This window comes from Macrobrachium rosenbergii, chromosome 43, assembly GCF_040412425.1.
Source record: "Macrobrachium rosenbergii isolate ZJJX-2024 chromosome 43, ASM4041242v1, whole genome shotgun sequence".
In the NCBI taxonomy this organism is placed as follows: domain Eukaryota; kingdom Metazoa; phylum Arthropoda; class Malacostraca; order Decapoda; family Palaemonidae; genus Macrobrachium; species Macrobrachium rosenbergii.
In genome coordinates, this window is record NC_089783.1 from 33,033,309 (window position 1) to 33,061,222 (window position 27,914).

Here is a 27,914-nt window from a genome sequence, read left to right on the forward strand (position 1 = left end):
TATATATGAAATTTTTATCACACCGTGATGTATATACAATCATGAAGCTACAACTGTCACTTAATATCAAATTCACGCTACCTCGGAATATCTCCGATGGAGAATTATCATCGAAGGGGAATTTATAAGTGATAAATGATAAATGGATTGGTACTGCCGGGTCATGAACCCTCGACACAGAACTTATCCAGCAACTCCAGTCGACGTTACCACTGAGCTATCAAGAGAGGTATTGTATTAATAAGTTAATGCCGAGTTTACTGTACCAGGCTTTGTGTCCTACCTTTGAATTTATCTGTTTTAGCATGCATCCTACCAAGCCAAAATGCCGAAAAATACCAAACTGCCAAAAATAGCTCGAAACTATCTATCTAGATAACTATCTTTCTATCTATTTTAAGATGTCTTGACAACTCACCACCAAACTGCCAAAAAAAATCCTGATAAATACCAAACTGCCAAAAAATAACTCGAAACTATCTTTCTTTCTAGATAACTATCTTTCTGTCTATTTTTAGATAACTTGACAACTCATCACCAAATTGCCGAACTCGAAGGTTTAGTAAATATATTTCAGTCATTTTGACGTTGTGTTCATACTCTGAAAGGATTTATACAACCCATACAAGATGTATTTTCAGGATTTTTATGCTAACATTGTTTCCAATGAAAGTGCTGTGACTACCTTTCTAATTGAAAATGGATTACTGAAAGATAGGAATATTTGTCAAAAGTGTGATGGACCTGTCATTCAAACTGCTAAAAAATCACGAGGAAAGGATTGGCCAGTATGGAGACGCAGGAGAAAGTGTTGTCAAGCAGTCAGCTCTGTGAGAAAAGGCAACAATTTCTTTTTCGTATACCGATTTAAATTGCAACTTGAGCCTTTGTGCAATCATTGAGCTCATTTTTTTTGTGGTCTATGGAACTATCAGCAGTATAGGTTACAAAGTATACTGGATTATCATCCGCTACCGTGATTGACTGGTTCAGTTATTGCCGGGAGGTTTGTTCTAGTATAGTTTCTGTCAGTCGAAGAGGGCAAATGTTTGGAACGGAAAACAATCTTGTTCAAATCTATGAATCAAGATTCACCTGTCGGAAGGAGACTAAGCATCAGCTATAGTAGATCCAGAAAATGTCATAAACAGTTGCAATCATGGTAAGCGTATAGATGGTCCTTGGGCCTTTGGTTTATGCCAGGGCAACGATGTGCAATATTTCTATGTAGAAAATAGAGATGCTGCAACTTTGTTACCCATCATTGACAGGGAAGTAGCAAGTGGATGATGGATACACTCTGATGAATGGCCTGCTCATCGCAGACTTTCACAATTGGGGTATGTACATTACACCGTAAACATTAGAGTCAGAGAGAGAGAGAGAGAGAGAGAGAGAGGCGCACACAAGGGCGGGAAGAGAGAGAGAGAGAGAGAGAATGGCCTTGTGACAGCATAAGCACTTGCTCTTTTGAATAACCCATTTGGAGAAAGAGAGACAGAATTATTTTGTGACAACATAAGAACTTGCAGCCTTATTTTGTAGATCCTAATACTTCTGCTCATACCCAAGAAATTGAAAGAACTTGGCTAGAAAGCAAGATTAAGATAATGAAGAAAAGACAAGGAATGCCTAGCCATCATCTGCAGGGACATTTATACGAGGTCTGTTGGAGGTTTTCAAAGGGAAATAGTGCCGACTTTTTTCTCGATATGTCAAATGACATTCAGAATGTTTTTATTTAAAGGATTCAAATATCTTGTTTTTATGAATTTTTTGTCAAATTTCTTGTTTCATAATTTTTACCGCTTTAAATTTTATAATTCAACAATAAATGGCAATCCTCCCTTTTTTGCTTTTCCCCATACGTTAGACAGTAGGATACAAATGTGGCGGTAGGATACACAATAAAGCAGAAACTGATTGGTAGGACACGCCAAAGCGGCACCACGTCTTTAATATTATTTGCACTCGTCTGTCTTGTTGAGACGATTCGAGTAGCGTTCTCTCTCTCTCTCTCTCTCTCTCTCTCTCTCTCTCTCTCTCTCTCTCTCTCTCTCTCTCTCTCTCTCTCTCCTTGGCTAATTCAAGGCTGTAAGTTCTTATGTCACAAAACATTTCTCTCTCTCTCTCTCTCTCTCTCTCTCTCTCTCTCTCCAAATGGGTTATTCAAAGGAGCAAGTGCTTGTGCTGTCACAAGGCCATTCTCTCTCTCTCTCTCTCTCTCTCTCTCTTTCTCTCTCTCTCTCTCTCTCTCTCTCTCTCTCTCTCTCTCTCTCTCTCTCTCTCCAATTCCATTTCATTTCAAGTTTTTCCTGTTCATTTTCTCCTTCCTCTTAATTTTTCCACTTCATTTTTCTCCACTTCCACTTCACCGTAAATCAATTTTTAATAAAACTGCGGTTCGATCGCTTCAGAAATTCGTCTGCTTTCTTAGTTACCAAGGCGGTGAGATCAGGAAGTCTTGAAAATGATTGATTTTACAATAAAATATGGTTTTGTGATAAAATTGGTATCTGTACATATATGTTTATATGAAAATCCCTTAAAAACCAAGATATACAATATTTTATAGGTTTTTTTAGGTCATAAAAGGCAATAGTCCTTTTCTTAAAATGCCCAGCAGGCGAATATTTTTAAGATAAATGAGCTTAAAATAAAAGTACGACAATGAGATGAAATTTATATATATATATATATATATCAAGGATTGAGGGCAGTGGAAACAGACTGGTACATAAAAACATCTTTATTTTTGCCGACGTTTCAAGACAACAAGTCTCATTTTATAGTAGCTGCTTTTTTAATTTTAAACTAAATGCTTTGTCTACTCTTTTATATAGAGCCTTCCATTTATCCTCGAACTGGCATGTTTTTAATAAGGAAATACAATTTTTACATTGTTTTTTCACCAACAATTATTTTCCATCAAACTTATTCTTTCAATATGTGCGGAAAATATTAGAGGACAACTTCATGCCAAAGTACAAGATTCCAACTGTTCCCAAACTTGAAGTCTATGCCAGTGTTCCATTTGTACATGATAAAACTTTTAGCCAAAAGCTTTCTCAAATTATTTCTAGGCATTATGGAGCCGTCAAAATTAATCTAATTCCAAAGAATCCTTTGAAAATTGGTTCTTTATTCAGTATTAAAGACCGTTTAAGCGACCTTATGACGTCTGGGGTAGTATATAAATATGATTGTCCTCGGTGTTCTCGAGGAACTTACGTCGGGTTGCACCCAAAGACTTCTTAAGGTTCGCGCCGATTCTCACAAAGGTGTGAGCTATCGAACGGGCAATAAACTAAGTAATCCTGAATTTTCAAATATCAGGAGCATGCCAAAAATGTGGTAATTACATTGAATACGATCAATTTAAAATCATTACAAGGGCCTCTTCCGAGCTAGCACTCTCTATTCTGGAATCGTTAATTATCAAACAGACAGTACCATTGTTGAATGCCCAAAACTCCTCCACCCTCTCTACCTGTCGTAACCGTCTTCCTTGCTTTTCACTTGCCCGTATTCCAGTCGCCCTCCTTCTCCCTTCTATATAGGTTGGTACCCCAGCAACGCATGAACTATGGTTATGTACAAATGTTTTTAAAGAGATTTTTGTATATTTTATATGTATTCTCAATATTTATTCTTTTATTGCAGCCTTGAAAATGAGACTTGTTGTCTTGAAACGTCGGCAAAAATAAAGATGTTTTTATGTACCAGTCTGTTTCCACTGCCCTCAATCCTTGATATGTCTGACTGATTTGCTGTCCTGCCTGTATCCTATATATATATATATATATATATATATATATATATATATATATATATATATATATATATATATATATATATATATATATATATATATACAATATTCTGTATAATATATATATATATATATATATATATATATATATATATATATATATATATATATATATATATTATTCATATAAATATAGGAACTTTTGTTTATTTTAGATTTAAAGTGGACTAGATTGAGAGATTTCCTGATTAAATTGTCATAATATATCAAAAGCTTTAAGTTACAAGAATTGTTAAGTTGCTATCAGTTATTTTATTTATATATTTTATTAATAATTTTTGTAATTTAAAATAATTACCCTTCATAGCTAATGAGAGTTAGATAATTTCATGGTTTAGATATAAATAAAACTTTAAATCATGGATAATAGTCTACGTAATTACAAGATACTGCCAGTTATATTTAAAAATCGTTATTTGAAGTAAATCTTTCATATGGTGCAGTTCTGATGCATTTATGACTAAACATAATTATGATTTAATACATATTTAATATAAATTTTATCCCAAACTGAATACATTTTCAATATGACGAATTCAGTACTATTTGAGTCCAGTTTCCCATTCAATGACGTCTCGGAAAAATTTTTACAGAAAGACTCGACAAAATCTCGCAAAAATATTTTAATTTTATGATTAAATATAAATTTTTAAGGTATAACATATATAAATATATAATGTGATTTGGTTTGGTGCTTATAAATTGTACATTTATTGACTTTTGAAATATGATTTAGTGTTTTACTTTAAACTTTCTGCCAAGTTCAAAGATAGCCTGACTGTTTTACAACTAAGGGAAAATACCTTTAAGATTTCTTGTTTTTATTAGAAAATCTCCATTTCTGGTGGCCTTTTATATCATTAAATATAATATTTTAGTAACATTGTGACATATAATTCAAAATTTTGAAATATATATTTTTAATTTAGTTTTTTAAAGCTTAAACAATAATTATAGACTGCAAAGAGCCCTCCATTCAATAGTTGCTTTATAACGATTTTAAAATAGGTTTATTTTGGAGTTTTTAGCCAAAGCGAAGAATAATATTTGAGAGCAAAGAAAATAAGAATGATTTTTAAATATATATATCATATTAAATCGTTAAAATTCGTTGTTATTTATGCAGAATCGAAGGTTAAACGTTTATGCAAACAAACAAAGTTGTCAATTAGTATTAATTGTGCGAATTTTTTTAGTTACCAAATCATTCAGAGCAGAAATCCTTAAAAATAATTTATTTTACAATAAAAAAATGGTAGGATTTGTTTTAAAATTAGTATTTCACAGTATTTTTAATACAGATCTCTTTATGATAAAAATTGAAATATTTTATAGTTTTTAAAGCATAAAAGACAATAGTCCTTTTTTGAAAATTCCCAGCAGACGACGCAGAAAAGCCGATGCTTTTTGAGGTAAACGAGCCTATAGTAAAAATAGAGTAATGAGATGAAATTTTGAAATTATATAAAATATATATTTTTTCATATAAATATAGGATCTCGGGTGTATTCTAGATTTAAATAGGTTTAGATTAGAAGATTTAGGCTTTAATTTATTATGTTCGAGTCATGTGATTTGTAAAAATTGTCAATAATTATTTTATATATAATTTATGAAGAATTTTCGTAATTTCCGCTAATCACCTTTGATAGTTAATGAGTCTTCATTAATTTCCCATCTATATTCTATATTAAACAGAGAATTTTACAAATAATACTTTAAATCATAGATATTCTGTACAGTTATAAAATACTGGCAGTGACTTTAAAAATATTATTTAAAGTAAGTATTTTACATGGTGTAGTTCTGGCTCATCTGTGTTGCTAAAGATATGATTTTATACGTATTTGGTGCCAATTTATTCACTAACTGAATAAACTTTCTACGTGACGAATTCAATGCTATTTTAGTCCAGTTTCCCATTCAATGACGTCTTGGAATTATTTTACAAGAAGACTCGACAAAATCTCTCAAAATTATTAAAATTTTTCAATAAAATCTTTATTAATGATACCTTTTTATATCATTAAATATAATATTTTAATAATATTATTGAAAATAATTAAATCACTAGAAATAAATATTTTTATATGCAGTTTATGTAAAGCTTAGACAATAGCTATATGCTGTAAAATGCCAGATGTTCAATAATTGCTTTATAATGTTTTTAAATCGATTTGTTTCAGAACATTTCGCAAAAACGAAAAGTAATCTTTAGAAAATTCGAAAATAAGAATGTTTTATTAATCTATATATCATATTTAATGGTTAAAATTTGTTGTTATTTACGTAAAACCGAAGGGAAGACTTTGTGTAAACATACAAGGTTGTCAGTTAGTCTTAATTTTTTGTGTGTCCATTTAGTTACTTAAAATGCCAATAGGTGTCTATAGCTTCTCTGGCCCTGTAATTTTCTTGAAAACACGAGCCTAAAATTAATTGCCACAATATTAGTTAACCATTTAATAAATTTGTCAATTAATATATGTTTTAATTATTGAAATAAATTATGAAATAATATAATTTAATTATTTAGAGATAATAAATCTAATCTTATACAATATTTTTTTTATTTTACGTCAATCACCGAAATGTTATGTAATCGTTAAATAACTTCTATAACCGATATATACGTTTATATATATTATATAAATATATTTGGTTTAGTTTTTAAAGAAAATTAATAACGCTATTAACTTTTGTGATTATTTAATTTTTTGCTTTTATTTTAGGTTCGTTATCGCTCCTCGCCCGAAATATAAACAGACAATTGTCACCGAAAGTGGAGCCGGTCAAGTCGTGAATTATTTAGTTTATCGTTGTCTTTGTGTTTTTTTATTTTATCCAAGGAAAGGGAAGATCGTAATTTGATTCCAGGTGATTATAATAATTATTAATTAATAATATTAACAGTGATTAATAGAAGGGCATTGTCTAGAAAGGAATTAGCAGAGGAAACCTTTGGTTAGTAAGTATGGTACCCTGTAAGGTATCAAGATTTAGCCGGGGTCCTGACCTAATCAGACCTTACCTTCCTGACTTCACTTAAGGTGCCGTGCCCTGACCTGGCGCCGTCCTCCGTGGACCCCCCAAAGTAACACTAAACATCAGTGTTTGTGTTATTTAAAAGCCAGAAGTTAATTGTTAGTGATTAAATCTAATAATAGGGCATTGTATCCTAATTTGCTTGGCATAGGTACCCTAAGCTGTAATCCTAGGTGTGTGGCCCAGGTCGATGTTTATACATACAAGTTATTTTAGAATGATCTCAATTGTACATTAGGCAAGGAGCGGTATTGTGGGTACAGCCTTACCCTAAATGATAACTCTGAACCCATCCTACGCTACATAGGCTATAGTTTAGGGCAGAAATGTCTTTCCCAATTCAGGCTATTGAAGTATAGACCCTTGGAATGACTTCAAGATACAATAATTTGGTATTTGATTGTCTTGGCGGTAATTCTAAGCCCGCTGTCCGCAGTGAGGTAGCCTATGGCAGTTGACGTTTTTCTATAGAACTTGACCTGCTGAACAAGAATTTCAAGTAAAATCTTGTCGGTCGGCTGTAACTAAAGCGTAATAGACCCCGAAGACTGCACACCGGTACCGTGGGTCCCCTGCACTGGCACATACAGCTCAAGGGTAAATTACAGTTTAGCTGCAGCCGACGGGCAAAATATTACCCTAAACTCATGCAAAGCAAGCAAAGCAACACTGAAAAACGTCAACTGCCACAGGCTACCTCAACTACACACTAACCGTTGCTTGCCATCAGGGCGAAGAAACGTAAACGGTAAACAAATCCGCCATCTTGGGTTACGTAACCACTAGGGAGCCATATGTTCAGCAGGCGGGAGGGAAGGAGAGGTACTGCACAAAAGGTACAAGTTGGTAAAGTGACGTAGGACTGTTATGTAGAAACATGGCGTTAAATGACAGTTACCCAAAAAATAATAACGCTCCTACATGAAAAGCACTAAAACCTAATAACACCAAAACACAGGTGACCTAACTACCTACTAATAAAGAAGATAGTTTAGGAACCTTACCTTAAAGGGGTGGAGGGTACAATTCAGCCGCCGCCTTTACAAACGCGTGGAGCCTCGTCTTCGGGTCATCAAAGTGGATTTTAAAATGGGCTACTGCCAAGTACCCGACGAAGTTGTACCCCCTACGGCCGTACCTAGGCGTCGTCTCACGAAGTTCCCTCCACCTCCTCTCAATAGTATTTGTATGCGCACCAGTTACTGGGTCCACAAAGTTCATGGAGTGATTGACGGTTAAGTGCACGTAGCCTTCGTCCTTCAGGCAGTCATAAGCTCTCCAGCAATCAGATACAATAGTTGTCCCCGGTACAATGTAGTCCTTATAACTAAGGTAGCAATTGACACAGGTAAGAGGCAAATTGCACTTGGTTACAGGCTCAGAGGAGCGGGAGGTTCCGGGGGTTACGTCCGTCATCATGCTGGGTTGAAGAGTGAGTGAACTGTGCCGGTGAACTGCACCGGAACAGGGTAGGAAGGATAAAGTTGGGGGTGCTAAAAGTGTATTTCTGCTTTCAGTTTTGGGGTATGGAACGGCAGCTGCGCGCCTTATCCGCATTTTTAAAATAATCTGGCAGGCTCGTATGCTCTGGCAAGCGGTAATATTGCGCTGCGCGCGCCAACCACAGGGCTTACAAAATATGTAAAAAAAGGTTTCTGTTAACGTCACTGAGAGAAAGTGGTAGCGAAACGTCCTGCAAGACCCTTCTCCTCCTACCCCATATACATGCTTCAGGTGTCTGCCGACAAATGTAAAGTAATTTTGTAAGTTATTTATGGTAAAATCATGTTGCGAAGAGACGTCAATATATTTGTGAACGGAAAAGTACTGGAAGAACGTTGTAGGCACAAGCTACAACGAATAGGAAACGGTTATAAAACAGTTGAGCAAAAGGAATACATGTAACTGAGTTTATGTATCCCCCAAATTCTCCACCTGGGTGAAACGTAATGTTGGGGTAACGTTGCAACGTGATTGGTTGGGTACAGCCACCCGCCAAAAACCCACCAACTACTCTCTCAGTTGGAGGCATTGGATGAACCGAAAGCTCCCTGTAAGACCGCGCATGCGTGACATGGCCTGGAATCAGCAGTAGTAGTGGTATGTGAAAAGTGCCTTTGTAACGGCTCGCACTGTCCATTTATTCCCCCTTATTTTTACGCTTGTTTTTCGTGTTCCAAATGACATATATAACTGGAAATACAACAATAAATTGCCCAAACCTTTTCCCAAGTTATTTACCCCACCCAGAACCCCGAATTCCCAACAGGTCCCCCTCACCGTGAGCTATTCTCGAAAGTGTTTTTACCCACCCAGGACCCAGATTCCCAACCGGTCCCCCTTACTGTTGGCTACAGTGCTAAGGTAATTTACAGCTTAATTACAGCCGAGCGACAAAATATTACTTTAAATTCTTGTTCAGCAAGTAAAGTTCTATAGAAAAATGTCAACTGCCATAACCTAGCCCACCGCGGACAGCCGGCTTAGATCTACCGTCTTGGCTATTCATTTGGTCAGAATTTTCAGTAGATAAGTAGTGAATACTTCTTATAGTAACTTACGTAGGGAAGAAGCAAGCAAGGTTGAGGGAAAGTCAAAACTGCAGTGTTTTTAATGGGGTAATAAGTAATCAAGACCCTATGAATGGTTCGAAATATGAAAATTCAGGTGAACAAAAATGGTTTTAAATTTTCATTTGCATGCACTGTAAACTTACATGAAAAAAGTTATTTATCCCATGAATGCATGCATTCCAAAATCAGTTTTTGGATTTTACAACAAATTTTGGGTAAGACTGAAGACTGCTTTGGCCTGGTTCCCACCAATTGGCGACCGTAATACTTAATGCTATTTTCTCACATCTTTGTGTATCTTTATGCCATGTATTTGTGCTTATGATATTTACAGTCTTTTGTTTATGTTTTATGTTCATCCCCAAGTGGCTGGTACTAAACATGGTGCCAATTTTGCACTTGAGCTGATAGTTACTGAACCAGAGGGACACGGTAGTTGCCTTCAGTTTTACCAGATTTTGTAGAACAGTACTGGCTATGAGGTTATGCTACAAACTCATGTTGAAAACTACTGCCAGATTATAAACGAAGCACAAAATCCCATGTGATGTTTAGCATGTGTGTGTATGTATACAAACCTCATAGCAGGCTGGTAGGATTAGCCTAGTAGTGATAAAAACTATTTATGTGGTCATATCAGTGGTGTGATAGTGGAACTATATTTTCAGTATTCAGCAAAGGAAAAAACCATGAATTAAATTATGTATTTTTTAAAACTTAAATGATACTGGTACTCTTTGTACTCTTTACCCGAGTGTCAGTAGTTTTATAAATGTCCTCACCAGTCTTACTGAAGTTTCAACAACTTTCTTGGGTAATATGATATATCTGTTTTGTCTTGTGTAAAAGGTTAGGTGAGGGTGCATCAACACTGCTGTAAAATATGTTGTAAAATGCATGTCAGAAACTTATTTCATACAATTTTTTTAATTTTTATATTTAGTTTCTTGATACTGGGTAGAGACCAAATTTGTTAAATGTTTATGATAACCTTTGCACTGTGAAGGGCACGGTCTTTATCAGATTCTTTGCTGGAGGTTAAGCTTAGGCTCCCAGCTTCATTGCAAGGTAATTATTTTAAAAGTAGGTTTGAGTTAATACAAGCACAATGGTGACAACTTGTCTGTGTAGTCAAGTGCAAAGATTGTAAAGACTATGCTTTATCAGATGCTGGAATGAGATAAGAGTTTAAAGTCAGTCCTACCCCTTGTGAAAATGATCTGAGGAGACATGGTCAGAACTATGAGGTTGTTGGAAAATTTATTTTATTTTGAATATGGAATGATTGTGATTTGTAGCGTTATTAGTAATTTGCCATTTGGAAAAGTATTTGAATGTTTTTGAAGTTGTAAGGAGTTGGCAGCAAATTTTAATTTTCCCTTGTGTTGCAGGCCAGTGAATCCAGTCAAATCTTGTGTTGTCATGGGGGTCTGCACTGTGATTGAGTCACTATGAAGGGAACGAGAATAATAGGAACTGAAGTTCATGGTGGAGATTTTGTTCGCTGTCTTGTAGTTGTATCCTGATAAGGTATGTGAATGGTCCTTTGAAGGCTGCTAATGCCAGCAGCCATGCTGGGTCTTTCCTAAGATGGGGGTGGGGGTCGTTATGTAGGACTAATACTTCTTGGGGGTCATTTTCTTTTTATTTACAGTCTTTTGTTCATGTGTTTACAGTATTCGCCAATGGACTTGTACTAAACATGCAGCAAAAGTGGATACATGCCAGGTTAAAATCTTAGGGGGGTCACCATCTAGGAAAGATCTGTCAAGTTTAACTTAATCAGTTTATTAGGAGCATGTAGTACTGTAATCAGACTGCAGTGTCATCGAAGTTAATTTACTGTACAAAAGTTTTTCATGTTCACTTATTTATTGATGACTTGATAAAAGATTTTCTCATTGTGTATTTAACATCTTTGTATCTCATGTAAAAAGTTAAAGCAGAATTTTGCAAGAATATGCCCTCATATAAAATGAAAGCCTTTGGCCTATATGAAAGGTTCTTGTGAACTTAACATAGAAATGTCAGCATGGTAAAAACTCCCATATCTGTGTTTCCTGACATACATGTTTATAAATTCAGAGTTGCCCAGGTCTAGCATGGACAGATGAGCATCTGGAAACAAGTGTAATAACTTTCTGATGTTTCTAAAGTGGGTACTTTATAGGCTAACCCTATAAAGTACCCACTGTATAGAAAGGCATTGTCTAGAAACGAATGAATAGAGGAAACCATTGCTTAGTAGGTACCCTCTGTCAGGTTTCAAGATTTAGCCCCAGGTCCTGACCTAACCAGACCTTACTGCCTGACTTCACTTAAGGTGCCGTGCCCTGACCTGGTGTCGTCCCCCATGGACCCCCCAAATAGTAATTAAACGTCAAAGCCAGAAGTTAATTGTTAGTGATTAAATCTAATAGGGCATCGGTGTCCTAATTTGCTTGGCATAGATACCGTAAGCTATAACCCTAGGTCTTTGGCCCATGTCGATGTTTATAAATACAATTTATTTTAGGATGACCTGAATTGTACATTAGGCTACGCTACATAGGCTATAGTTTAGGACAGAAATGTCTTTCCCAATTCAGGCTATTGAAGTATAGACACTTGGAATGGCTTCAAGATACAATAATTTGGTATTTTATTATCTTGGCTATTAATTTGGTCAGAATTTTCAGTAGACAAGTAGTGAATACTTATAATAGTAACTTACCTAGGGAAGAAGAAGTAAGCAAGGTTGAGGGAAAGTCAAAACCGCAGTGTTTTTAATGGGATAATAAGTAGTGTAGACTTAATGAATGGTTCGAAATATGAAAATTCAGGTGGACAAAAATGGTTTTAAATTTTCATTTGCATGCACTGTAAACGTACATGAAAAAATGTTTTTTATCCCATGAATGCATGCATTCCAAAATCAGGGTTTCGATTTTACAACAAATTATGGGTAAGACTGAAGACTGCTTTGGCCTGGTTCCCACCAGTTGGCGACCATAATATTTACTGCTATTTTCTCACGTCTTTGTGTATCTTTATGCCATTTATTTGTGTTTATGATATTTACAGTCTTTTATGTTTGACGTTCATCCCCAAGTGGCTGGTACTAAACATGGTGCCAATTTTGCACTAGAACTGATAGTTACTGAACCAGAGGGACACAGTAGTTGTCTTCAGTTTTACCAGATTTTGTAGAACGGTACTGGCTGTGAGGTTATGCTACAAACTCATGTTGAAAACTACTGCCAGGCTATAAATGAAGCACAAAATCCCAAGGGATGTTTAGCATGTGTGTGTGTGTATGTATACAAACCTCATAGCAGGCTGGTAGGATTAGCCTAGTAGTGATAAAAACTATTTATGTGGTTATGTCAATGGTGTGATAGTAGAACTATATTTTCAGTATTCAGCAAAGGAAAAAGACATGAATTAAATTATGTATTTTTTAAAACTTAAACAATACTGGTACTCTTTGTACTCTTTACCCGAGTGTCAATAGTTTTATAAATGTCCTCACCAGTTACTTATGTAGTTATTATTAACATTTAATCAGAGAAACTGTGTTGTTTAAAAGTATTTTGATCTTACTGAAGTTTCAACAACTTTCTTGGGTAATATGATATCTCTGTTTTGTCTTGTGTAACAGGTTAGGTAAGGGTGCATCAACACTGCTGTAAAATATGTCGTAAAATGCATGTCAGAAACTTATTTCATACAATTTTTTAATTCTATATTTAATTTCATGATACTGGGTAGAGACCAAATTTGTTAAATATTATGATAGCCTTTGCACTGTGAAGGGCACGGTCTTTGTTATCAGATTCTTTGCTGGAGGCTAGGCTCCCAGCTTCATTGCAAGGTAATTATTTTAAAATTAAGTTTGAGTTAATATGAGCACAATGGTGACAACTTGTCTGTATAGTCAAGTGCAATGATTGTAAAGATTATGCTTTATCAGATGCTGGAATGAGATAAGAGTTTAAAGTCAGTCCTAACCCTTGTGAAAATGATCTGAGGAGACGTGGTCAGAACTATGAGGTTGTCAGAAAATTTATTTTATTTTGAATGTGGAATGATTGGGATTTATAGCATTATTAGTAATTTGCCATTTTGGAAAATTATTTGAATGTTTTTGAAGTTATAAGGAGTTGGTAGCAAATTTTAATTTTCCCTTGTGTTGCAGGCCAGTGAATCCAGTCAAATCTTGTGTTGTCATGGGGGTCTGCACTGTGATTGAGTCACTATGAAGGGAACGAGAATAATAGGAACTGAAGTTCATGGTGGAGATTTTGTTCGCTGTCTTGTAGTTGTATCCTGATAAGGTATGTGAATGGTCCTTTGAAGGCTGTTAATGCCAGCAGCCATGCTGGGTCTTTCCTAAGATGGGGGTGGGGGTCGTTATGTAGGACTAATACTTCTTGGGGGTCATTTTCTTTTTATTTACAGTCTTTTGTTCATGTGTTTACAGTATTTGCCAATGGACTTGACTAAACATGCAGCAAAAGTGGATACATACCAGGGTAACATCTTAGGGGGGGTCACCATCTAGGAAAGATCCGTCAAGTTTAACTTAATCAGTTTATTAGGAGCATGTAGTACTGTAATCAGACTTCAGTGTCATTGAAGTAAAGTTGCTGTACAAAATTTTTTCATTATGTTCACTTATTTGTTGATGACTTGATAAAAGATTTTCTCATTGTGTATTTAACATCTTTGTATGTCATGTAAAAAGTTAAAGCAGAATTTTGCAAGAATATGCCCTCGTATAAAAGGAAAGCCTTTGGCCTATATGAAAGGTTCCTGTGTACTTAACATAGAAATGTCAGCATAGTAAAAAGTCACATACCTGTGATTCCTGACATACATGTTTATAAATTCAGAGTTGCCCAGGTCTAGCATGGACAGATGAGCATCTGGAAAACAAGTGGAATAACTTTCTGATGTTTCTAAAGTGGGTACTTTATAGGCTAACCCCCCTTTTTTTTCAGGACACTCCAGTATGTTATGGTTGTGGAGGGTGGAAAAAGCAAAGGTTGGCAGAGAATTAATGCTGATTCACATTATACCATCATGTCACCGACACATCACTTCACGTCACCGTCCCATCAGCCGTGCCAAGTATTCACACTCCTCCATCACGATCCCGTTCAATCCGTGCCCAACCTCCCAGTAGTCATGGCACCTCAGATTTAGTGTTAAGAAACTTGCATTAATTGCACTTCTTTTAGATGATGAGAGTGAGTTGAAACCCAAAGAGAAGCAATTATGGGTACATAAATCATTGGGGAACAGAAAAGAAGACTGTGAATACTGGACTCTACAAGAAGCTGGAAGATGATGAAGTTAAGGTCTTTCAGTATTTTAGAATTTCAAAATCTAAATTCAACTAGCTGGTTGACAAAGTAGAGGGAGACCTCCTCAAGAAGACTAATTTTCGGGAGGCTATTCCACCGAAAGAAAAACTGGCTGTATGCTTAAGATTAGTATCAAACTACAGTATTATTACAGTCTTTTTTTTATTTTGTGCATTAGGATAGTACAGAGCATGTTCTAATGGGTGTATACAGAGTCCTTTTCATGTCCTTTACATGTTCTGGAACTGGTTGTCCATGTTTTCTCCTGAGTGGTGTGAATAGGATGATGGTGAAGGATATGGTGAATCAACTGTGTTATTGTTTTGAACTGTGGCTGGTATTGTAGTGTATCCAGGTGCTGGTGTAGCTGATGCAGCAGGTGGAATATGCTCTAAAATTTGTATCATCTCTTACTCTGATACAAGTGAAAAAATTTTAGTTTTGATAATATTTTGATAATTCTAGGGGGAAAATTTCTTTATTGTAGCAGCCATGTTATTAAAGAACAAATCAGTTGGATCAGTAGACACATTTTCCCTGTCATTATCTACTGAATATTTCATTAGCATGGCAGAAGCTGTCTGAGGTGTTGGCATGGATTTTCGTGGTGAAGTACGCACTGTCGTCTTGATTGCACACTTGCCTACTTGTCCTGAACACATCTCTCCAATAGGTGGCTGGTCTCCACCACTGCTACATTTCTATTTTTTTGGTTGTAATTCCATATTGACCGTCTCTGTATCTTCCACAGCCTCAGTATCCACACTTCCTCCATCAGTTGCTAGATTAGACACTCTCTCTCTCTCTCTCTCACAAAAAAGGCTTCACAAAGGACATTTCATCAGCATACTTGCATTTTGTTTTACTTGTTACTCCTGACCACTTTTTGTAACGATCTTCCTTAAGTATCGATACTGGTCACGCAAGGAAACCCATCACAGCTTGCACTTGCTACCTAGAGGAAGACAACACATCATCAGGCTATTTATTAGGCTCTTATTAAGCTATCATTAGGTATTATTTCACTGAAAATATCTTGCATAGAGAATTGCAAATTCAGGTTTTATGGGGGTTTTTATAGTTTTCTTATGTGCTCTGTTTTTTTAGTTATGATTGTTTAGGATGCACTAATTGCCCCAACATATATGAGGACTGGTATGCTGTCCTGACTTTTCGGACTTGCTCCTCCTAGTTCAGGGACATGGCCAGGGCATATGCCCTGACTAGAGACTAGTCTTGAGTTCCACTGCTGGTGTCAGGCAGTTGATCTTGGGCTCCTGGTTTATCAAGAACTTATCTTGAAGTCTCTTGGTTTTCAAGGATTCTTGACACATTTGTGTAACAGCATCAGCAAGGCCACTTGCATTTGTTGATCATTCAGAGTGAAGTTATTAGCTACACATGTATTGCAGACGTCAGACTCTTACAGTCACTTGAGCCCTTTAAAAAAGTGTTTGTTCCGACATGATATACTAACCGTTGGTCCTTTACATTAGGAATTACTTTCAGCGAAGCTGGAAATGGCTGTTGAACTTTTGAACAAGGTGGTTAGGCAGTTAACTACCGTCCGGGGGGCGGGAGTACCGCCTACCCGGATGTAAACATTCCAATTTGCTTTCGGCCGTCATGCGCTGCAGACGTGTTTGTCACTCACTGCCCTGGCTGCTGTTGAGCTGTTTTCCCATTGAGGTCTTTCTTGTTTTTTGCTATGAATGTTGATAAGCTTTGTAAGCCCTCCTTCCCCCAACGTGTATGCCCTGGGGTAGGGGGTGAGAAGTGCAATAGCTTCTGCTCACATGTTGATATGAACCCACATGCCCTTTGCTCCATTTGCAGGGGACGTGTGTTTTCTCGTAATTCACCCTGTTCAGAGTGTTGTTCCTGGTCTGCTGAGCAATGGGTGAAGTTTGAGGGGAGGAGACAGTACTGAAGGAAGCCTACCAAGGCATCATCTGAGGGTTGTACACCCCTATGACTCCCTTGGTGGGTGACCTGTCGGGGTCGTATCTCCTTCAAGATCCCCTCCCTAGAGGGCTTTGTTGGTAATGACCCAGACGAGATGCTACTGTGTCCTGTTAGGGTGCTGTGGCGCCACCTGAAGAGGACTTGCCATCTCCAGCCTGAGTGTCGATGGCTCATCGTTAGTGCTGGCGCGACCAAGAAAGAAGTGTTCAAGAACGTGATGTCTTTCTGGCTTTGTGAGACGATAAGGATAGCGAATTCTGCTGCTGGAAAAGATGACACCAGTATGCTTTGTCTGAGAGCTCACGAAGTCCACAGCATTGGTTCGTCCCTCGCATTCCGGTAGAACCTGTCGGTCCCACAGGTTTTGAAGGAGGGTTTGTGGTCCCAGCAGACCACATTCACTTCCTTCTACCTTCGGGATGTTGCCCACAAGTCCTTGGACACTTTTTCCTTGGGTCCTGTCGTGTCTGCTCAACAAGTTGTGTAGCTTACCCCCGGCTCTCTAAGAGGACAGGTTGCGTCTTGCCTAATTTATACGGTTGTGATTGGGAGAATGGCTGTGGAGTGACTGGCCTCTCTTCCTTCTCATCTCGACTCTCTTCCTACAGGCAGAGAGCAGAAGTGCTGTTACATGCTGGATCTGGTGGTTGATGCAGGTAAGCACTCAACTAGAGCTTCTGTTCTATTTCCCTTCAGAATCAGAAGCAACCCTGCTCCTTCCTCTAGCAAGGGGAGGAAGGAGACCATGACAATAAGACAAACCCAGTGCTTTTATTTGCCTTAATGTCACAGGCTATCAAAGTTCTTCCTTGTCTACTTTCTCATTCATGCAAAGGGACCCAGAAGTCTGACAATTGATCTTGTGTTTCTTACAACCCAATCATTTTTGTCAGAGGCAGCTTTCCCTTCCTCGCTCTATTGACTAGGAAGGGAACACAAAGTGTAGTGAACTCCAGTCAGGTCATAGAGACTCACTCAGATTCCTTCCTCCAGCCAGTGAGTCTTCCTAATGTAAAGGACCGATGGTTTGTGTATTGTATTGGAACAAATCACAATATTTTTTAAAGTAAATTATATTTTTCCTGACTATACCAACCTGAGGTCCTTTACATTACATTTCATGCCCACCTCATGCCACCTCTCAATGTGACACCTGGGCCGAAAGGCAAATTGGAATGTTTACATCCGGGCAGGCGGTACTCCCGCCTTCCAGACGGTAGTTAACTGCCTAACCACCTTGTTCGAAAGTTCAGTGGCCGTTTCCAGCTTCGTTGAAAGTAGTTTCTAATGCAAAGGATCTCAGGTTTGTATAGTTAGGATGAATACATTTTACTTAAAAAAATTGTGATTTTTGCTTGGTACTCTCATATAGATTATTTTGTATAGATTTGTCTGATGTCGATTTTCCTGTCACAGAGCTAAACTGACAATTTGTCCCTGTTTTGACGAACTGGCGTATCCAGTTTTTGTAAAGTTTTTGAGTCTTCCAGCCAGTTTCTCAGCTTTTGTTACTCTATAAACTATTAAAACTTCAGATGTCTGTGTTGTCTCATTTTCAAACCAAATTGTCTCAAAAGATGAGCTGATTAGAAGCTCTGCTTAATATCGAAATCTCTGAAGTCAATTTTCTCAGAATGGGGGAAAAAATGGCTTACGGTGGTTCGTCGAACTAGGGACGAATTGTTGATTCTGATAACCGTCCAGAACTAGGGGCTGTTTCCTGTAGGTCTTTGAAAAGTGTTTAAAATGGAAAAGTGAGTTTATCTATGCAACACAATTATAAAAATAGTGTTTAGATCTTGCAGAAACTAAATTGCACAGATATCATGCCTAACATTTTCTTAGGGTTGTTTTATGTGACTTGGAAAAATAAGACAGAGGGTGTTAAAGGCCAAAATACTTGATACGACTGTATGATGTGAGTTTATATTATAATTGTTATGTAGATTTTCTATCCAGTTTAAGTACATTTCATAAGTGATTGCTATTTATTTGAGTCATTTGTTCGTCTTTTTGGAGCATGTTTGAAAAGAAAGAATGAGTTCATTTTGACATTACAAAAAGAGTTTGTGTTATGTCGTGTGCATTTGTTTTATTTTTGTTTCTAATGTTAAGTAATTTCTCATATTTTGAATAAATACTTTTGTGTATTTTATAAATCCATAGATATTTTCTGTCTTTTTCTCTCTCATTTTTCCACCCTTCATACTGTTCTGTATTTAGAATATTTTCTTTTCCTTTTAAATTTCAGCGTTCATACAGTAAAGACCCGCTTTTTATTGCCTTTTTTGCTAGTCTAAAATTGTTGGCAATAAAACATTTCTTTTGAAGGTTTTTACTATGATACTATTTGAAATGTAATGATCAAGTAGGGGATCGTTTGTGTCACCATGCAAAATAGCATTGCAGATTTCCACCACCAAACCAGGCTACATGCATAGAATCATGAGAAGTTTTCTGATAAAGAAAAACCTGTTTGTTGGGTTTCATTAGCATTATTCACATTTATGCATAGGTTTTCCCTTTGGGTGAGTTGGAAGTCAGATAAATTCTCTCTTTTGATTGTCCATTTTCAGTCTATATTTCCTTGTGGTCCATTGTTCCATTATATTGACATAACCTCCTTGAATTTGGTTACTGTGTGCAAGCCCCAATACTTTTGACATCTTGTGTGCCCCTTTTGAGAACTGGCTCGTGACTTTTGAGCAGATCTTGATGTGTAGCTTATTAGAGTGGAGTCTTTGTGAGAGCATCTAAAAGATTCTTGTCAGTACTGCTGTGCTGTATTAGTGTATATATAGATTCCATTCGACTTATAGTTCGTCACAAAATCTGTTGATGAAGTTGGTTTCTTCTTCCAGTCTTGTAGCCAAGCAAACGCTACATTTTCCTTCTTAAGAGTAAAATGGACTTGATCTACAGGGCATTTTTACCCTGGGAATAAAGCAGTACAGTAAAAAAAATTTTACAACTCAGACATTTTACCATGCTTCCATTTCCAGAGTCTTCATTGATTGCATTGCTTTTAATGAATTTAAGTGTGTTGATATAATAATCTTTGCAGTAGCCTTTGGTTGCAAACATTTCGTTTGGCAGTGGTTGACGTTCTGTTAAGTGCTGTAAAGGGACTAATTAGTGGTTTATAACGCTGTATAATGTACTGCATCAGGTTATTTGTTTGACCTTGGTAGTGTTCTCCAGGGTCTCGTTGGCTCCCACCTACAACCTCTTTCATTCCTTTTGCTCTACCTCCGTTCATATTGTCTTTCTTCCATCGTATTTTGTGCCCTCTTCTAACAATGTTTTCATCATTATTTTGAGGTCCCAGTGCTTAGCTTTTGGCCTAAATTTTATATATCTGTTCCAGTTCCAATTGGTTTGAGTAGTGTTCTGTTTGGAGGGGTTTGACTACTGTTCTGTTTGGATGACAAGAGCTATAAGGACCTTTGAATTAGGTAAAGTGGCTGGAATTGGTGGTTTCCAACTTTCCAGCCATCATAGGAATATTTCAAACTGTTCAGTGGTTTCCTGCTTGGCTGTTTTGAATAAGTTTTTCTTCAGAAACTAACTTCCATTCTCATTCATAGGAATTGGAATGGAAATTCCTGCCACCTTCACTTTGAAGATGGTAATGTTTACTCATTTTGAAGAACATCAGTATCCTTAGTCTTTAATAGTGTCATTACAATAGCCTTCTTATTTTTGGATGTCTTTCATTCTGTCTTATGAGTTAAATTCTGAAAGTCTTTGCAATTGGTTGCTAAACAGCTTTCAAGCTCCTTGCAGTTTTAACTGCACGTTTTTCTTTGAAACTATTAATTTATGTAAGGTTAGTTTTATTTTGTGCTGTCTGGTCTCTCTTAGGTGTGTATTGTTTAGAACATATTGTAACTATATTTTTTAGTAACTGTCGATGCCATTTTACTCTATTCTCTAAGAGTTATCTGTAGATCACAAGCAATTATGGCAGCAATCAAACACTTTCCATTAGGTCTTAAGATTCCTTGGCTGGTATTGCTCGCTTCTAACTCATTAACGTAGTGACTTGTTATTGTTATCAGCCTTGCTTCATCCTCTGATTCTAGTCATGAATAATCTTTAGAGAATTCTAATACCTACCTGCATATCTGATTAGAACAAGTGAGGTAATGCTCTCATGATAGGCAGCTTCAGGTGTTGTCATCAGGCAAGATTCATCTTGATTCCCTTCCTCTTACAATAACTGGTATTGTTGTAAGACGAGGGTTTTGCTGTTAAGACAGTGTTTATGTGTAGGAAAAGCCCTACATGTCTTAGGGTAAGGAATATATTCATCGCTACCTGCTCTGAGGCATTTAATCTCTGAAATAGATGACACTCATAACAGACTTCTATTAAGAGCTTAGTTTTACTACCAGGATTTCAAGAGGGACCTGAATTTGATTGTATTGTCTCCTAAAATTGTACATCCCTCAGCCATCAGTGGTCTCATAATTGCTGCTTAAAAGTCTGTTGAGGAATACTCTTTAAGATGACTTTCTTTGGATACGTGTGACCTTCACTTTGCTCTACTGCCAGCTTTATAACAGTGAGCTGCCATATTTTCAGCACTTGTACCAGAAAGTTGAAGGGAAATAATATATGGACGCCAAGCAGATTCCTACTTTGTCAAGAGTAAACCCTTCAGAACCACTGGAGGAGCTGAAGGACCGTATATCACAATAGCTTTGCATTATTTGTGCAAAACCACCACTTTTTTGTCTGCGTTTTAAATACTCTATTTACAAGATAATGTCTTCTAGAACAAATCTCGCCCTACTACAAACGTCTTTAGACAAAAGCTCTGCCTGCCATGTGGATAGAACATTTTAAATATTTGGGTGATGGTGGAATCATTTGGTGTAGACTAGCGTGCCTTTTTTACTTCAGAAATCAGACACCATCTATAAGAACATTGGTGCTCTTATGGTAATTGTAGTTTGCCCCAAAGCTTGGCTTATTTCGTGTAGCCTAAATTTCATGACTGAAACTTGAGGGTCTTTGTAGCATCCCTTTGGTCTCTAGTTGCAACCCATTTCATTCGTTTTACTGTGTGTCTACTCATTTTCTCTTTTGTCCATCATACTCTGTTTCCCTTTCAGCAGTGGATGACTTCTTAGGTCCCAGAGCATGGCCTTTGGCCTAAGTTTTATATGTCTTTCCATTCCATCATCAGTAAAGGTGTTAGCTGCCTTGGGCTCTTCAATAATAATGCTAAATTTTATGAATTGAATCATGTCAAGAACTGCGTTGGAAAACCTTGGGTTTCTCTTTGGTGAAATTTCGATTCAATTTGCTGCTAAGACTAAGAGAAAAGGCATTTGTGAAGCTAACAGGTTTATCTCTCTCTCTCTCTCTCTCTCTCTCTCTCTCTGTCCTATATATATATGTCTCTCTCTCTCTCTCTCTCTCTCTCTCTCTCTCTCTCTCTCTCTCTCTCTCTCTCTCTCTCTCTCTCTCTCTCTCTAAGAAAACAGGTAAAATATAAAATGCAAGTCATTAGATGACATAAGTATGGAACTTTAAGTAATTAAAGAATTGATAGTTACTTATAATAGAAGTTCTGAATGCATCTATGATAAAGTATTAAAAGAGTTCATAGGGCTTAAATGATGAAGTGACAAAGAACTGTCCCAAATAAAGTGCATGAATTGGTATTTTTGATGACGTCATAAAAACAACTTTGCTCATAAAAGATGCAGTTCCACTAACCATAGTTGTAATTTATCAGTGCTATATTTTTTTCGAAATATCAGTAATGTTTAATTTTGGTAAATGTGAAAACACGTCAATACTTAATGAATTTGAGTTGTTAGCCACCATAGTAATGTATTTAACGTAAAGGAGATATAGTTGTGGGCGTGGTCTAACCAGACAACTGTTTAAATGGCTCAGGTTGCCTCCCCTAGCTTTACCCGTAGGCCAAGTGTACTTCGTTCTTCAACATGTTTACAAAGTAAAATATAAGATTTAGTGCTAAATGGCAACTCGAGAACAACGCTTGTGCGGTAGAAAAAGTCGCTCGAGTTGTGCTGCACACTGTAGTACTGTACAATTGGTTCTGGAAGTAAAATGGTGTAGAAAGACGTGTATATATAGCAAAGGTATAAGGCCTCACATGACGTCATAAGTGACATTTTGGTTATAATACTGTAGGTTGTGACGACATAAATATTACACGCTATTTAGGTTCTGACGTCGGCATTAACTAACGGCTGTGACGTCATTAATTACTATTATGGTTGCGTCATAATTACCTAAGCAACTGGTACTGTATAGGCTGTGATGTCTTAATGACAAAGTTACTGGTATTGGGGTTGTGACGTCATATTGAGCATTAACGGGTAGATTTTGTGACGTCATAATGACAAGCATTAACGGTATGTTGTGACGTCAGCATGTTTGTATACAGAAAACTGAAATAAAAACAAATAATTGGTCGGACGCTCTTTTATTTAAATACCAAATATAACTTCATATTAAGGGTTGGTTATTCGTAAATGAAACTCTAAAAAAAATTTTTTTAATACGTCTTGGAACCAACACTGCAATGCCTTAAAGAGAGAGAGGCCCTCAGCAGGAGGTTTAAACCAATCTGTTACCAGTTTCGAAGCCGGTCAAAGAGCCGTTTTTCAAAGCTGACAGCTGATTGGCCGAGATGGGAAGAAAGAAAGCCTTAGTTTATTTCCTTTTGTTTTCACACGTATTCCATTCTCTGTCTTTGCTGTAGAAGGGTAGACCCTTTCAAATATAGAATGCTAGATGTGGAGGGAGTCTATGGGGTGTGGGGCCAATGTTTATCCCAAAAATCAGCTTCAAGCTTACGTGTACTCATATGGCTGTGATTTTTTACTTGGCAAAAATGCTTGGGTCTAGGTAGCGTCTAATGAAACTTGGCGTGAAAAAGCCGTATAGTTGACGGGCCAGAATTTCGTTCCCGAATTTTAATGGCCGAAAGACCTAAGTCCAACTTACGGATAACTTATGAGACAATCTATGGGGTGTAAACATACATCTCGGTTTTCGTTGAGTTGTCGAAACAACCGGAGTATCTTGAACGTTTTGTTATTGAAAATGAGTTTCATTCGACCTTCATAGAAAACAGAAGCATTTGAGCTAGAGACGCTAACTTTGATAAATGTATTCCCTGGGGCGTCTTAGCCACTTGACATTGACTTTGCACCTGACAGAATTTCTTGACTTAGATTCGTAAAGGCTAATTCATTCGTAAATATCAATCGATAAGGTCATTTAATCCTTATAATCGGAGAGAGAGAGAGATATGCTAAATTGACGTCATTCTTTTCAATACGGCGCTGACTAAAATAACTTGGTAGGCTATAGTATAGTGACATTCCATAGCCTATTTCCTGTCATATTTTAGCTTTTTTAACGTCATATTTGATATCAAGACGTCAATACTGGTGGCAAAATTGAAGTCACAAATATGAAACTTCAATCTTGACACCAGAATTGGCTACTTTATCAAATCTGACGGCAAAATGCTAAAATATGTCAGAGAATATGCCCTGACAACAGATCTGATGCAGAAATACTCTATAGGAGTGATATTAAATACCTTATCTTCAAATTAATCCCCTTCTGTTGAACTTATAAGCTAAATTATCAATTTTCATTCGACATTTATCATTACAATTCGTTCTTTAGAATACCTTTCTCAGACTCAGCTTGGATGATAAATTTGATAAAATAAGTTTGATTACATCTTATAAAGCATCAAGTTCTTGGTCAGAAATATTTTTTGACCGGAAAAATTATTTAATGGTTTCAACTGGATATAATTTGTAACAAAGCAACATTACTGAATTGCACTGGATAAATATGGACTTAGTCATATTTTTAAAGCATTTTTGTCAGTTTAATTTTTTTCGGCAAAATTACTTTTCTGCTGCTCTCTTATTTCAGTTGCATATTTAATTTACATATATTTTGCTTACATATCTTAAGTTTTAGCTGCATATCAGATGATTTTAATTGCACTTTTTAGGCTAAGTCTATTGATAAGGTATGCACCAAAATACTTAGCTGTGAAAAAACAAATTGTAACTGAATTTAATTTAAAACTTTTAAACTTGAATTTAATTAAAATTTTTAAAAAATCTATGTTCAATTTGGCGCTATTTTCGTAAAGAGCAGCTAACATGACAAGTTCATCTGCAACAATTATTTTCAAAGTATGGAATATTCATTTATATTCTCAGATGTCTTTCTGAACAAGAGAATTACAGGAAGTTCACAAATAAACCAAGCAAAAGCTAATTAACTTTATTTTGCTCCAAAATGCAAGTCATCCTCCAGTCTTCTGTTACAACAAAAACAATTAATTACACCAAGACACATACAGTCCCTCCAAAAGCAGACAAGTGACCCAAACCCCTTCAGTGGAACAAATGCGCCTTGAGGCACCCCTGCCCTTCCCCCAAAAACCACTTCGTCATATCGGACCGGACACCATTCAATGTAAGTGATTGAGTCAAGTAAATGGTCAGAGACGTGCAAAGCTAATATCCTCCTGCCCCGTTCTTCCTCCCCCAGCAGGACAGCAGGTCGGACTAACGTCAACCTTCACCGTACACGTGGACCACCAAGCCAGTTTAGGTTCTGTGTGATACGCCTTGCAAACATCCTTCCCATTGTCAGGTAATTAGGAGGGAATGTCCAGCACCTGATTGGAACATTCCTTTAGATGTTTTGGATTTAGGATGTCTTCTCGAATCTTTCAGCTTTGTTTTTACAACACTATGAAAAACAGTTTTGTACTGATCACCAGACCAGGGCTACAGAACTAAGAATAATTTCATATTGCTCCCTAATGCAAGACATTAAAAATTCCAGCTTCTTTGTTTATCAGACAAGGGTCACCAGACTGAAAATTGCAGTTTAATGTTGAACAAGGCGACAAGTCTATGAAAGTCACTGGAACAGGCTACCTTATTATTATAATAATTTTTTTACATACAAATGAGAGTCAAGCTACAAGACACCAAAAACTGCAAATTTGTATTGATTCACCAGTACAGGGCCACATATATACAAACACTGCCTTTTCAAACGAGTAGGCCTACTGGTCTGGAAAAACGTCATGGAAAGTTTACTAATTTTGATTTAGGGATTATACCTCAAGGCTTGCCTTTAAAATGCTGATACGATACACTATGTTTTAATAACTTATTTTTTTTGGTCGGCGTTTGGGAGACTCGAAATCTTGGCCTTTTATTTTTTCAGTGACAATGGTACACTTCTTGAAAACCCCTTATAGAAATAGTGTAATTTTACCAGACCTTTACAGTTGAGTTAAACATAGTGCTCAAGGGTATTCCTATAACCAAATCGTGTCAAATTAATTTTGCCGATTTTTGTCTATTAGCCAATATAAAATCACCGATGCTTGTCTATTTTCCAGTAAATATAATTATACATTTCCCATGTTACTTAACTCATTCTTGACGATGCATTCATCCTATATATCCAAAATTACAAACAAAATACTAAACCCCTGTTCTTTTGAGTGCCGTTAAACAAGAAAACACTCCGGAACTGACTGGATTTCTGGGTCAAAAATCTCTCCTCAAATAACGTACATTTTGTAAGCAAAGTTCTCGATCTAACAGAGTCATAAACAATTTAGGTAAAAGAAAAATTACTTTTACAGACCAACCCCTTTCCTAACACTTTAGGCAGACTTCCACTTTCTGGGCACACTCAACCCTCCCAAACTGACAAACTTTGTAGACAAATGAACACTTTCTGTGCAAAACGGAATTTCTTCTAAACTCTCAAACTTTGTAGAGCAATAAACGAAAGCTTCCCTATGAATAGAACTCGATAACAGACTTCCTGGGCAAGGATAATAAAAGAAAATCAATACTGTCTGGGTAGAAAACTTGAAACCAACAGATTTTCTAGAAAAAAAAATTACAGTCTAATAACTTACAGGCAAAACAAAAACCTCTACTGAATGAACAGACTTTCTTCACAAAAACCTCTTTCAGCTAACACACTTTCTGAACAAAAATCCTCTCTCTAACAAACTCTTTGGGCCAAAATATCCCCGCAACTCATGTGCAAAAATCTCTTCCTGAGAGAGACTTTTTAGGGAAAGACTCTCCCGAACAATGACCCTTTACAGCCAGAAACCTCTTCCGAACTGGTAAACTTTTTAGGCAGAACTTTGAGCATAAAATTCACAAGATAAGAGGTATTTAAAGCCAGCATCTCATGAATCTCAAGAATTCTTTCCAGACTACAATGCACACTAAGCAAACACTCCCCCAAACCAGCGGACTTACCAGTAAAAAATCGCCAGCTAACAGATTTTCTAGGCAAAAATCACATAACTGATCCTACAGCCAAAAATATATCTGACAGACTCTTTAGCCAAAGAAATACCAACAGACTGACTTTCTATGCAAAGGAATTACCAACTAACAGACTTACCAGCAAAAGTATCAAAACTAATAGATTTTCTACCACCATAATTTGTGACAAACTAACACTTTTTTAATACCAAAATTTTTCACAAACTAACAAGATTTCTAACACCAAAATTTATCACAGACTAACAGACTTTTTAACAACATTTTTGCACATATTAACAGACTTTTTAACACCAAAATTTTTCACAAACTAACAATTTATAACACCAAAATTTATCAGACTAACAGACTTTCTAACACAAAATTTATCATAGACTAACAGACTTTCTAACAAAATTTATCATAGACTAACAGACTTTCTAACAAAATTTATCAGACTAACAGACTTTCTAACAAAATTTATCACAGACTAACAGACTTTCTAACAAAATTTATCATAGACTAACAGACTTTCTAAAAAAGTTTATCACAGACTAACAGACTTTCTAACACCAAAAGCTTCATGGACTAACAGACTTTCTAACACCAAAAGCTTCATGGACTAATAGACTTTCTAATACCAAAAGAATCTCAGACTAACAGACTTTCTAACACAGAAAGTATCTCAGATTAACAGACTTTCGAACATCAAGACTGATCACAGGCTAACAAACGTTCTACCACCAAAAGTATCACAGACTAAAACTTTCTACCACCAAACATATCACAGACTAAAACTTTCTACCACCAAACATAT

The 27,914-nt window shown here is 36.6% G+C and overlaps 1 long non-coding RNA gene across 2 annotated transcripts; it reads left to right on the forward strand.

The window, feature by feature from the left end:
* Positions 1-588: 588 nt before the first annotated feature.
* Positions 589-16,282, forward strand: LOC136828762 (uncharacterized). Of its 2 annotated transcripts, none has more exons than XR_010850213.1 (4): positions 589-830; positions 10,842-10,980; positions 13,628-13,766; positions 14,433-16,282. It is a non-coding gene; the product is annotated as an uncharacterized lncRNA (long non-coding RNA). The 2 variants fall into 2 exon arrangements; XR_010850212.1 differs by lacking the exon at positions 589-830 and adding an exon at positions 6,572-6,709.
* Positions 16,283-27,914: the final 11,632 nt, after the last annotated feature.